The sequence below is a fragment of the Prionailurus viverrinus genome, chromosome B3 (assembly GCF_022837055.1).
Source record: "Prionailurus viverrinus isolate Anna chromosome B3, UM_Priviv_1.0, whole genome shotgun sequence".
In the NCBI taxonomy this organism is placed as follows: Eukaryota; Metazoa; Chordata; class Mammalia; order Carnivora; family Felidae; genus Prionailurus; species Prionailurus viverrinus.
The window spans coordinates 10,662,727-10,677,236 of NC_062566.1; positions in this window are offsets into that span (position 1 = coordinate 10,662,727).

Below are 14,510 nucleotides of genomic sequence, written 5' to 3' on the forward strand. Positions count from 1 at the left end.
TATGAGCGTTGCTTGCAGCCGAATACGAGCTAAGACGCAAGAAACTTCTGGGGGAGTACAGCACAACCTGGAAACGCTATCCATTCAGTGGGACTGAGATGAGCCCCAGGCAAGATCTTTAGAATAAGATCACTAGTTTTACTCAATATCATGCATAGAAAAAAATGCTGTCCCATGTGTATTAATTGTATATTCATTAATATTTTACTGGTTGGTATCGGTTTCTGTTAGAACACTGTATGTTTTCCCTATGGGAGCTAGTTGACAATTATTTTATTTATGTGTTTGTTTACTTGTATTTTTTGGTTTGCTTCCTGCAATAAACTGTGAGCTTCCTGAGGGGAGCAGAGGGCATTGGTCTTGTTTCCCGTTCTCTCCTTGGTTCCTTCTGCTTTATTTGGCACGTACCTGGTAAATGCTCACTTAACGTGGGCTGTAGCATGATGTAATGTCTATACCGCCGGCTCTGACTGCGAGAGTGCCATAAAATTCTAACTTAAGTAGGAGAAGTAGGATATAGAGTTGGGAAGGAAAGCTTGAATGATCCCAACCGGAGATTGCAGGAAAGGCTCTTACAGAAGGTGGTAACCGAACCGGGTCTGGGAAGCTTTCAGAAAGCAGCGATTTAAGTGAAAACACCAAATTTACCACCCTAGCCTCAGCCACTACCACGGGGTTCCCTGAAACCACATAAAATAGTTCAAGGTCAGTGTGAACGTCTGCTGGAGTGAGGCAACAAACCAGAGCTTAATTAATAATCTTACCTAACACCAGAGGTTTTGAAAAAATGACTTTTGACATAGTTGCTGACTTATTCAAGGACACTGTATTACTTTCATAATTGTATGACTGTTTCTGATTTTCTTAAAAAAAAAATCGAGTTCTGGTTTATTACAGAAACAAAAGGGAACTAAACCAAGTATTTCTAAGTGAGAATCACACACAAAAAAGGAGTCACAAATTACAAAGCGGGTTGAGCATGCTGAGTCTGGGTGCAAGGAAAACAAAGCAACGTACCAATCTGCTGGTCTGTATTTTTCCAGAGACCTGACTGTGAGGGTATGAAAAACTATGGTGAATGTTCAAAATTATCTTCTCCCCCACCCCTAAAAAATTCTTTATGTTGAATTTGCAGTGAGGGGAGAAAGGTCTCTTCAGGAATTTATAGTCTATACTGGTTCTGAAATTGACGACTCCACCCTGGCCCTCACCGAGTTGTAATTCTCCACCCACGAAGAAAAAGCCGGAAGTGTCCAAAAAACGTGTGTAAACCAGCCTCCCAACATCAAAATAGAATCTGCCTGTTGGCATGTCACTTGAAGGGTGACCTTGTTTTGGGGCCCCGCTACCTGGATTTAGGACAGTTCTCAGCTTCGATTTGCCCTTTCTCAATCAATCAAAAAGAGTCATGGAAATAATTATTAGGCTGGATAATTATTTTACAAAATAGAAGGTGCTTTCCTTGTCCATTTACATTTCAGTGCCATTCATTACTTTCCTGAATACTAATCATGGTGTTCAGCCTTGATCACTTGTTTTAAGGCAAGGGGTCAACTGAAGAGACAGAAGGAGGACCCTGGGCATTTGCAATGTAAAAGAAACCTTTCACAAGAAGAGTGTTAAATAATAAATGTGATCCCGGGGTGACGGTATCGCGCATCTCAAACATGGAGCTGAGACCACGGAGGCCCTGCCATCAGCTGTGCGCTCCTGGAATTGCTAAATTCATGGCGAATCGTCCACTCTTTCTCTGAAAGGTGGGAACTGTTCTGTGGGCGTGGTTGGAGAAAGAAGATGACATTTTACCGGGATCTGGAAGCTTCAAAGATTAGCCTATCATTCGCACACTAGCAGAAGTCAATGCCGAAGCAAAGATTTTCCCTTGCCATGATTACTGCTGTCCTCACCCAAAGTTCTAGTTCGCTTTGGCTGGCTGCCGGAAGCACTCAGCTCAAATTCTCCCAACAGCTGAGGTCCGCGTACCACGGATGACTCTTATTTTTGGAATCTCTTGTCTTGAACCGGGACATGACTCAGTCCAATAGGCAGTCTGTGAGGTGAACCCTGGCCTGGCCTGGTGTTAAGCAAGACTTCCTTGGCTTCTGGAAATTTCAAAAAAACAAAAATGCAATTGCAGCAATAATCTGGGAAAAGATGCCAAGCAGGCCCTCACTCCTCACTCATTACCAGTTTAATGAAGCTGTCTGAGATCTGGGGTTTTCTGCTTTGGGGTTTCCTCTGAGTTCTGAGGCTCAGCGGCAAGAAACATTGACAGTTGCAAAGCTGAGGTGATTTGGACCCATTTGCCTTCTGGGTGGTGACATGAGGTACGTTGTAGAAGACAGAGAATTCCCACACACTTCAACATTGTCACCTGCTTTCACATGGATGGGTCTTCTCAATTCATCTCCGTGGAAACCCTCTTCCATAGCTATTCTCATAGTGCCCAATTTACGGTTGTGGAAACGGAGGCCTGGTGGCATGGTGGACCTATGACCCCTTGACTCCAACCTCCATATCTTTGTTCTACTTCATACTTTTTGTGCCATCTTCTGCATGGTGAAGCCCGGCAAGCTTCCTGGCCTTCCTCCCCTTCTCCAACTCTTCAAGAGACTGTTCTATGATTTTTTTCTATTTAAACATTTTTTTTCTATTTTATTTTATTTTTTTTTAATGTTTACTTATTTTCAGAAAGACAGAGAGAGAGAGAGAGAGAGAGAGAGAGAGAGAGTGCTAGTCGGGGAGGGGGCAGAGGAAGAGGAGAGAGAACCTTGAGCAGGCTCCATACTGGGCACGGAGCCCAATGTAGGGCTGGATCCCATGACTGTGAGATCATGATCTGAGCTGAAATCAAGATTCGGATGCTTGACCGACAGAGCCACCTAAAGTTTTCTATTTTAGTTATGCCGTATGTTGCTGGTTATCTAATTATAATCCACCCTTGGCGGTATTCTCCAATTTTGTGAGGGTAGCTAAGTAAACTGATTTCTTACTCCCGTTGGCAGCCAAGAGAGGCCATGCCTATTTTGGCCCAAGAAGATACGAGTGAAGTCTGTTGGTGGTGTTCCCATGAAAGTTATTATTTCTCAAATATAAAGGGACCGATACTGTCAGCTTTTTGCCTTTGATCCTTATTCTTTCTCTCTGTCTTGATTGAGACCATGCCTCTCTCACGTAGTGGAGGAGCCATTTTACAAACACAAATGTGAAAGAGACACATTAAGGATTGCTGAATGGAAAGAAAGAAGGTTCCTGGGTCTGATGGCGTTAGAGAGTTAGCGTATCATCCACGGAATCACCTCCTTATGGATTTCTTAATACCAAGGAAGTAATTCTAGTTGGGTTTTTGTTAGGTGCAGCCAAGTGCAATTCTGGGACAAGGGTATCTCTGTGATTAAATTAAATGTACCCTGTAACAAATTATCGCTGAATGCCGTCACAAAGAGGGCCGTTAGGACTGAATAAGAGGAATCCTAAATACCATGAGAACATATCGTGACATCAGTTTTGCAGTTACCAACTGCTGTGTGACAAATCACCCCAAACTTTGTGGCATAAGGAACAACCTTTTATTATGCTGACCAGTTCTGTGGGTCAGGAACACACAACGGACATGGGGAGGGGTGGAGGGCCATGGAGTCTGGGCTTGGCTTGGAAGTCTCAAAGGCAGGAATTATCTTAATGGATTAGGATCTGGGATCATCTGAAGGCCTGCACACATTTGCTGGAGGCCGATGTTGGCTGCTGGCTTGGGCTTTAGCTGGGGAATGAGCCAGGACACCTACATGTGGCCTTTCCTTATGGTCCCTCCGCTTATCTGTAACATGGTGTCTAGGGTGCGTGTACAAATATCTTGAGATGGCCCAGTCTTGGAAGTCATAAAACATCACTTGGTCCATAGTCACCTGTACCCACACATGAGCATGGGGTCACATTGGTCTCTCCTCTTGTTGGGAAGCGGGTCAATGTCACAGTAGAAGAGTGTGTGAGATGGGAGGTCTTATCATGCCTGTCTTAGAAGATACAATCCACTCAGCCATTCAACGGATTGTACCAGCCACCTCCAGGAATCCTAAATTCTCCTTAGGTTGCTGTGGACTGGAACAAAAAGAGAGGGCATAAAAAATAGTAAACACAACCTTTATCTTTTCGGTTCCTTTCAGTTTTATATGTTTGTGAAAAAGATTTCAGATGCTAGCAAATAACGGCTCCATTTATTGAGAAGTTCCTAGGGGCCAGGCACGATTCTAAGCTCTTTGCATGTGTTGCCACTTTTAATGTTCGCAATACCCATGAGGTAAGAATTACTATTCCCAGATTGCAGATGAGGATCAAGGAGGTTGAATAACTTTCCCAGTCTCTATAAGAGCTGGATTGTTATTCAAATAGAAATCTGTCCAGCTCCAATGCACTTGCTACTGCTTTCCATTCATAGAAACTAGAAACTGCCTTCCCTGTCCTGCCGATTCAGTGGATGCTCCTTAGGACTGGCTTCCTTGTCCCGGTTTATTTGGTCCCAACTCATGTTCTGCCCCTGGATTCTTACTACCTCAGCTACCTGCCTGCCTTCTGGCCCCTTCATTACAGACCTGTGCCTTGGCAATTCCAGTCCTGACCCCTCCCAGGTATTCAGTGTCCACATTTGCTTTATGTGGGACCTTCCTACTCCAGCTCTCCTAGGTTGGACGTCACTGTCTGGCCCTCTCTCCTGCCTCCAATTTTGGGGGGAATTTAGGTAATTTAGGTAATGAAGTGCTAAGGGTAAAACAGTATAAAAGAAATGCATACCATCTACAAGGGGAAACAATTAATACAAAGGAAAATAAACTCCTATTAGGATATATTGATTACATTTGGGAATGTAATTGATTGGCCAAGGGAATCCTTGTTCGAGTATTTCCAACTTGTATTTTTCTGTTCAATTATAAAGCAGGCAAACCCAGGATGCTTGGGTGGCTGGGTTGGTTAAGCATCTGACCCTTGGTTTTGACTCTGGTCATGACCTCACAGTTCATGGGTTCAAGCCCATGGGTCCAAGCACAGAGGCTGCTTGCAATTCTCTCCCCCCTGTCTCTTTCTACCTTCCCCTGCTCTCTCTCACACACACACATGCGTGCGCTCTCAAACTAAATAAATAAACTTTGAAAAGGAGGTGGGGGAGGAAGGCAGATCCTTCCATGCAATGATGCGGTTCTGGTACCAAGCAGTGGGGACAGTTCTAAGAAGCCCCAGGATATGTTGGTTTGAAATTGTCAGAAAAATAATCTAGAGTGGTGTTTGTTAATCTTTTAAATGGTTAGGAATCACTAGGAGATTGTGGTAAAATGCAGATTTGGGCTCATTAAGCCCAGTAGAGCCTCAGATCCTGCTTTTCTAAACCAACTAATACTGGAGGTCCTTGGACCACATTTTGAGTTGTGAGACTCTAGGCAGTGATTTTCCACCTTAGGTGCACGTTGGATCACCCGGAGAGCTTGAAAAAAGGCTGGTACCTGGGTCACACCCCCCAGAGATTCAGATCTGATTGGGGACATGGCCTGGGTGTTAGGATTTAAAATTTTTTTTTTTTTTAGTATTTATTTATGAGAGAGAGAGAGAGAGAGAGAGAGAGAGATTGTGAGAGGGGGAGGGGCAGAGAGAGGGAGACCCAGACTCCGAAGCAGTCTCCAGGCTCTGAGCTGTCAGCACAGAGCCTGATGTGGGGCTTGAGCTCATGAACCGTGAGATCATGACCTGAGCCAAAGTTGGACGTTCAACCGACTGAGCCACCCAGGCACCCCTGGTGTTAGGGTTTTGAAAGTGTGTGCAGGTGATTCTAATGTGTAGCCCAGGTCTAGAAGCAGTGCTAGATGGTTGTACTTCGTCCTTCACAGAACAGTGTACAGGATGCTCACTGTTCCAGGCTAGGTAGAGAAGTGTTAGGGGTAAAACAGTATAAAAGAAAGACATACCCTCTACAAGGGGAAACAATTAATACAAAGGAAAATAGACTCCTAATAGGATATACTGATTAGATTTAAAGAATACCGAGAATTTACGTATGAAGTACAGTGTCAAGGGAAAGAAAACCAATTCGGAAAGTGTTAATAGTAGGTTTCTATATATTTTTAGCGAACTTGTAAATTGTCCTAATGAATTAAGAATTGATAAAGATTGCCCATGTCCTTGGATGCAACAATTTCTCTTAAGAATTTCTCCTCATGCAGTGTTTTTGGGAATGTCAATTGGTACAACCGGGGAATGGTATGGAGTTTCCTCAAAAAATTTAAAAATACAGATACTATACTATACTATATACTATATATACTATAGGGTAATTCTACTAGTGGAAAGAAAACGAAAACACTAATTTGAAAAGATACAAGTACCCCTATGTTTATTGCAGTATTATTTACAATAGCCCAAATATGGAACCAACCCAAGTGTCCATTGATAGATGAATGGATAAAGAAAATATGGTATATATATATATATATATATATCACATATACATATAAATAAATATAATGCACTATTGCTCAGGCATAAAAAAGAATGAGGTCTTGCCATTTGTGACAACTTAGACGGACCCAGAGGGTGTTACGCTGAGATAAGTCAGACAGACAAAGACAAACACCGTATGATTTCACTTAGATGTGGAATCTGAAAAAACAAAACAAGAACGAAAAACCCAGAAACAGACCCACAAATACAGAGAATGCACTGGTGACTTCCAGAGGGGAGGGGGTGGGCATGATGGGCAAAATGGCTGAAGGGGAGTGGGAGATACAGGTTTCCAGTTACGGAATGAATAAATCACAGGACAACAACAAGCAGCAGAGGGAATCCAGATGTTAGCTACACTTGTGGTGAGCAGAGGATAATTGATAGATGTCAAATCACTATGTTGTACGCCTGAAACTACTGTAACTATAAGTTAATAAAACTTATAGTCAACTATAAGTCAATAAAAAAAAGGCAAATGCCTTTTAAAAAAGTTTTAATCTTAATTCCAGGTAACATACTGTGATATTAGTTTCAGGGGTACAACACAGAGATGCAACAATTCTTTACATTACTTGATGCTTATCATGATAAGTGTACTCTTAATTCCCATCATCCATTTACCCCATACCCCTTTCCTCTCCCCCTTCCCCCCCATAGCCATTAGTTTGTTCTTTACGGTTAAGAGTCTCTCTCTTGGTTTGCCCCCCTCTCTCTCTTTTCCCTTTGCTCATTTGGCTTGTTTCTTAAATTCTGCATAAGAGTGAAATCATATGGTATTTGTCTCTGACTGATTTATTCGCCTAGCATGATATACTCTAGCTCCATCCCTGTTGTGGCAAATGGAAAGATTTTATTCTTTAAAAAAGTAGATGCGGGGCGCCTGGGTGGCGCAGTCGGTTAAGCGTCCGACTTCAGCCAGGTCACGATCTCGCGGTCCGGGAGTTCGAGCCCCGCGTCAGGCTCTGGGCTGATGGCTCAGAGCCTGGAGCCTGTTTCCGATTCTGTGTCTCCCTCTCTCTCTGCCCCTCCCCCATTCATGCTCTGTCTCTCTCTGTCCCAAAAAGAAATAAACGTTGAAAAAAAAATTAAAAAAAAAATAAAAAAAAAATAAAAAAGTAGATGCTTTGAATGCGCGTCAAATGAAAAAGAGGAATATATCCCAAATGATCTTCTTACAGTATGAAAAGAAAAATTGTTGAAAGGACACATTAAAATGTTAATTAAATTAGAACTAAATTAAACATTAAATTAAAAATTAAAAAAAACCCAACCTGTCAACCAGAAGTGCCACACAAATCAATGAAAAGAACTTCTTTTACAATTTAAATTTTGGTTAGCTAACATACAGTGCGATATTCGTTTCGGGAGTAGAATTCAGCAATTCATCACTTACAGGCAATACTCAGTACCCATCACAAGTACCCTCCTTAATAGCCATCACCCATCTAGCCCATCCCCCACTCACCTGCTTCCATCAACCCTCAGTTTGTTCTCTATGATTAAGTGTCTCTTGTGGTTTGTTTCCCTCTATCCTCTTTTTTCCCCCTTCCCATATGATCATTTGTTTTGTTTCTTAAATTCCACATATGAGTGAAATCATATGGTATTTTGTCTTTTTTCTGATGGACTCATTTTGCTTACCAAAATACATTCTAGCTCCATCCACATTGTTGCCAATGTCAAGACTTCATTCTTTTTCATGGCCGAGTAACATTCCATTGTGTATGTGTGTGTGTGCGTGTGTGTGTATGTGTATATATATATATGTATGTATATATATGTATATATATATGTATATATACATATGTGTATGTGTATATATACATATATATGTATATATATGTACATATATATATGTGTATATATACATATATATGTATATATATATGTATATATACATATGTGTATGTGTATATATATATGTATGTATATATATATGTATATATACATCTTCTTTAATGAAAACAACTTCTTGTAAAAAAAATCTTAAAAGAGAGTGAATTAAACTCAATTTTGTGGTGAAAGAAAAAAAAGGGATTTCTCCTGAAAAAAAGGAGGGGAGAGACAGAAGGGAAACCTCTATACCTGACATATCATTGAAAACAACGTGATAGGGAAATAGAAAACTGGTTTTGACCTAGAAATTCACTGAAGTTTTGTGAACCGGTCAGAGTGTAAGCTCCATGTGAGCAAAGACCTCATCTGTGTTTTCATTTGCCACAGAGCCAGAATTGAGCCCGGGACAGGGCCGACTGCAGACTCTCTATGACTATGTGCTGAATGAATGAATTAAAAGCCATGATTTTATAGAGTATGAAGATATGTGGAGATATTTATACTGTGATATTTGGTTACAATTGCAATTACAGCTGTCTTGATGAGGTTACCACTTAATGTTAGAATAATCGTCCTAGAGAGGCAATCTAACTCTAGCTAACATTTTAATAAAATTTTATGCCCTTTGGAAAATCCTGCCTGGAGATTCTACGCATGATTTTATTTAATGTACTTCTAATGTAGATCCATTAGTTAGAACCAATTTATCCTAGATTTCCGTGCCAAGAATGGGTTTGCCTGCAGACTGCAAGCTCCTTGCAGGTGTAGACAAGACTTTATTCTTCATGTGCATGGCTCTCGGGACAGTGTAGAGTAAGCATGCTGTAAGCACTTTTAAATAAACCACTAACGAAGTGGAGGGACTTAGAACATTTTTCTCAGACGTGGGAACTGTGTAATGTAAGATTTCTCTTCACTTCCATGTCTGCCCGGAACCTCTGAGACCAATTTCCTTTCGACTTGAGTATTCAAATCACTTTAGGTGCTTTGGGTATATCTGTTTTCTTTAAATATTTTTGTGGTGTTCTAAAATTTTTCATGATCTTTGTTTGGTTTATAAGCTCCCTCACATTCTTCATGAATCCATTATCGATGAGGATGTTGAAAAATCTGGAAAAGCCATGGAGTGATAAGCAACAAGAAGAGGTGAGTATGCATAGTTGGAAGGTGTAAAGTCATGTTTATTATTATATACTCACTTATGTTTCTTGACTCCTTGTGATTCAAAGTTCTCACTGACTTACCCATTGTTGATAAAATTATTTGATTCATCCATTTACCTTTTCCAGGGAAGGTCATATGTCATGTGAAGTGTTGACTATTCTGTTTTTATAGCCAAGAGAGGGCTTGCAACTTGATTCCACAAGGTAGAAATCAAAGCATTTTCATATCTAATTTAAAAGAGTATTTTCCATGTGTCCCGATCCCAGAAACAGAAGAAATTTCTCTGGGAAGTTCAGTGAAATCTGTCACTCTTTGATTCTTGTGTTGGGAAAATGAATAAAGTTTTAGACCATAAGATGGCCCATGGGACTAAAACGAGCTCCCATCTCTGGCTTAGAAACCCCTCTTGTGGGTTCTTCTTGCCCTGTTTGCCATGCGCGCATGAAAGAACCACCCCCCCCCCCAGATATGGAGGCTGACAACTATAAATTACCCTTCCCGCTTGCATTCCACGATCAGATCTTTGAAGAGATGGTCTCTGAGCCCGCCGGTGTTAAATAAATCTCCGATCCACCAAGATCTCCGAGTGCCGCTTGGTTTTTCCGCCAGCATTCCACCTGGTTCCGTAACACGTTAAGAGTGGAATCGTTTAAATAGTAATGAGTGAATACTTATCAAGCCCCCCTACTATGTGCTTTCATTTTCTTCGAAGCACTTTTCATCCATTAATTCATTGGCTGTTTGTGCCAATCCTATGAAGTAAACACTATTAATATGCCCATTTTATTCTTTCTTTTTTTCTTTCTTTTAGAGAGAGAGAGAGAGATAGAGTTGGGGAGGGGAGAGGGAGAGAAAGAGAGAGAGAAAGAAAGAATCTCAAGCAGGCTCCACATTCAGCACAGAGGCAAACGTGGAGCCTGTTCCCGTGACCCTGGGATCAGGACCTGAGCTGAAACCAAGAGTCGGACACTCAACCGACTGAGCCACCCAGGTGCTCCAATGTGCCCGTTTTATTATAGATAAAGAAAGAAACCAAAAAATTAAGTGACTGCTTAGTTCACAGTGCTTTATGGCAAAGTAGCTTTTGAACCAGGGCTTTTAATCACAGCAATAGCTGCCTAATAGAAATACCAGAAGTCTTAGAGAAGTATGGTTGACCTCAAAAATAATAAATATTTGCAGTGAGGACAAGACCGATGCACTCGTGATAGGATGACTAAGATAAAATTTATTCTCATGACTTATGAGCTAAAACATAAAGAAAGAAACCAGAAAGTGGCATTCTTTTGCCTTGATGAAACGAGAGAGCTAGGCTCAGAGACATTCGGGGACTGCTTCAGGTCACACAGCTGTTTAGCAGGAGACTCAAGACCAGAGCCCCAAGACTTAGTGCTTGACCTTGGCTCATGGGAAACACCTGTAACTTAAGAGCCTTAGTCCAAGAGACACAGTGACTGACTCTTAATCTTGAGCTCTTTCTGCTACTTTCACACATTCCTACTTTGCATCCAAAAGATCACCTGCCTGAGCCAACTGAGGGTTGCATCTGAAAAAATTGTGTGTTTGTTTACACATAATGCTTATATATTTCCCTTACAAAAAAGTACGTGTCTGGTGGTAAGGAGTTAAACAAAAAAAAAAAGCATGAATTAAAAAAAAAAATCCGACCATCCATATAGGGCCTTCTCATTGCTATAATGATATCAGTTGCAACAAGTCCAAGGCCCGACCTCATTACAAGGGTTTAATTGCATTGTTACACGGTCTCACTTCTCCTCTCTGGCCTCTTTCTCTTTATGACAGCTTTAGAAAGGAATTTCAGCTCAAGGTCAAAGGAAATTAATTACTGCTTTCTTAATCTGTGCTCATCTACATTTAGAAAACTTTGGGCTTTCTACCAACATATTCTTGTCTCCTAGTTGTATAGACCCAAACTTATAAAAGTAACACCTCAGACCTTTGTAAAAAAAAAAGTGCACGGAAGTACTCAAATAGCATGTATTTAATAAGTGTGGATCATATTCCAAGAAAGCACCAGGTGTAAGAAGAGAAATTCCAACCATTTAGCAAAGATAGCTGTGCTTTAAAAGTTGAGAATTATCTTACATAGAAAATTGCATCCCATAATTAGACTGAAGGCTATTAAATTGGAGTGTTAATAATGTTAATCTAGTAATGTCAGTAAAAAAGAATGTTCTAAGATAAAAGGACCATGAGTGGGCATATCGATTGGCTGTAGCATGACATAGCTACAGATTTAAACATGGCTTTCTGTGGAGCATTTCCATCTGTAGTTGATTTACGCTCTAGGGGGGAGCTGATTATTTTCATGATTGTATTAACATTCTCAAATGTCCCTTCTTTTCCTTTCTCACATCTTCACTGGCCAAGAAGACACCAAGTCAATGGATGTAAGTCAATGGATATACAGATAAAGGATTGGAAGCCTGCGTTCTATAGGTAATCAATAAATACAAATGTTCTGTCAGAGACGAATGACTCCAAATACCTCTCCCTGGGTATGTTTTTTTGCCTCCCTGGGCACTTTTGAAGGTTTGGTGACGGCATGGGTCTTGGGATATCTGTATTCTAGTGGAAACTCTGAGGCTCTCCGGTCACGGGGTTGGACGGGTCACTTACCTACTTGAGGAACCTTTACTTCTTTTCTAGATGATCTGATGATCTCTAAAGCACCTTCCAGCTTTATGACCCTCCATATTCACTAGTTTCACGTATAACAACAGCCCTTAAAGGGGGGGGGCTATAGATATAGATATATAGCACGCGGTCTCTGGGGTCAGTCAGCCTGCTTCTAATCTCTGGTCCATCACTTACAGGCTGAATGACTTTGGGAAAGTTTCTCAATACCCCTTTGGCTTCCTCCCCCACCCTCATTTGTCTTTGTAAAGCACACGGTAAAGTTGTTGCACAAATTACATGCTCACAAATTCCCATCATTTGGTGAGTGCCTGATTAGCTAAGGTTTACTGGTCTCCAGCTAGATAAACCCATTTTAGGCAACTCAGAGAAAAATGGCAATGTATGGATAGGGCAAGGGGTAAGTGTTGGAGTCAATGGATAGCTGAACAACCAGGCCTTCAAAGCATGTGCATAAAATTTAATATGCACTCAATGTGCGTAAAACTGACCTGGGGGTCTTGTTAAAATGCATATTCTCATTCAGAAGGTCAGGGATACAGCCTGAGAATCTGCATTTCTATCAAAGTCTCAGGCGAGGAAATCCTGCTGGTTCCTAGGCCACACTTTAGATAGTCTAGAAGAAGGGAAGCCAAGTTAGTCCCAGGGATCTGGGAAGGAAGTACAAGTGGACAGGACCTTTCTTCTCGAGACACGGACATTGCTTTTTGGTTGGAGCTTCCTTTACTATGTTCGATATTAATATTTCTTGGGGAATCTGCAGGCCTCAGCCTGGGTTGCCATACACCCATACGCCCTTAGTGAGTGGAGGAAAGGTGACCTGACTGACAGTTCCTCTAAAGGGAACTGTAATAGGGAAGGGTAGGTTCCCTAAGGTCACAGTTCTCAAAATGTGGTTCCCCAGGCTAGGAGCACTAGAATCAAGTGGGGACTTGTTAGAGATGCCAATTCTAAGACCCCCACCGCGGACCTACTGAATCAAAAATTGTGAAGATAATGCCTAGCCACCTGAATTTTAATAAGCTCTCCAGAGTATTCCAATGCATGCTAAAGTTTGAGAACTATTTCGCCAAAGAAAAATCAAAGTACTCTCACTGGAAGAAGGGAGAACGAATCTAGGGAGGGGCTATGGACCGTATTTTAGGATAGCAGCCTGAGTGGACCAATACAGAAGGGCAAAACCAATACGTGCTGCCTATAGGTACTTACCGTATGCCCAGCCATGAGCTGAGCAGTTGGTTAATATGAACACGTAAAATTTCAGATAGTTGGTCTCCTGGGACCACTGGCCTTTGAAAAATAAACATAGTTTTTTTGTTTCCTGATGTATTCATGTACCAAACATTTATGAAGGGCTACAAGAGCCTGTTGATTCAAAGTTAAACAATAGAAGTCCTTTGCTGTAATACTGCCTAAGGTCCATCGGAGAGACAGATGAATGGTTAACACCCACAGTCTAATATGAACGTCCCACGAAAAAGATAACAGCCATGCAACTTTCGTCAGTTCTGGGGTATGAATGCGATCAGCCAATGCTGCTTTGGTGGATGAAACTGAGCAGTGTTGTTAGCAAACCTGATATCCAGAGGGAGGTTTCAGGCAGAGGAAGCAGCCCACAGTAGGCCTGGGGCTCTACAAGAGATTGGTGTGTATTCAGACGTTATGAGCACATCATCCTGCAAGCCTCCAGAGAGCCAGATCCTTCTGAGGAATGGCTGGAGTTCAAACAGCAGGAGCTGAAGTAAGAGAGTCTTCTGTGGTAATCTGTACTTCAGTCTAAAGCTTGAGGTAAGGGGAGTGAATTAGATTTGATAAAAGCCAGGTTGCTATTTGGATGGCAAGAGAAAGGCATACAGTTGAGAAAGCACCTAGCTTTGGAAGACTCAGCTGCCTTGTCTCTCCCTCAATTCTTTAGGCTTACTCTTATTCTCTCTCCTCTCTTTTTAATTTTTTAATGTTTATTTGTTTTTGAGAGAGGAGAGAGAACATGAGCAGAGGAGGGGCAGAGAGAGAAGAAGACAGAGGACCCGAAGCGGGCTCTCTGCGCATAGAGCAGGGCTTGAACCCACGAACCATGCGATGGTGACCTGAGCCGAAGTTTGATGCTTAACCAGCTGAGCCACCCAGGCACCCCACTCTTATTGTCTTAATACATTTGCCCCCTTACATATCTAAAAATACTCTGTAGCTGACTGCCAAACAACTTAGTTAATATGAGTGCAACAAATGATGTACAAGTGTGCTAAAATTCAGATTAAAAAAGTGTTTATTGCTCTGAGCACATAGCTTTGTTGTATACTTTCAGTACGCGTAGAGGTTGTGATACTGAACCATTTTATAATGCTGGTTGGGGTGTTGAGTATGAT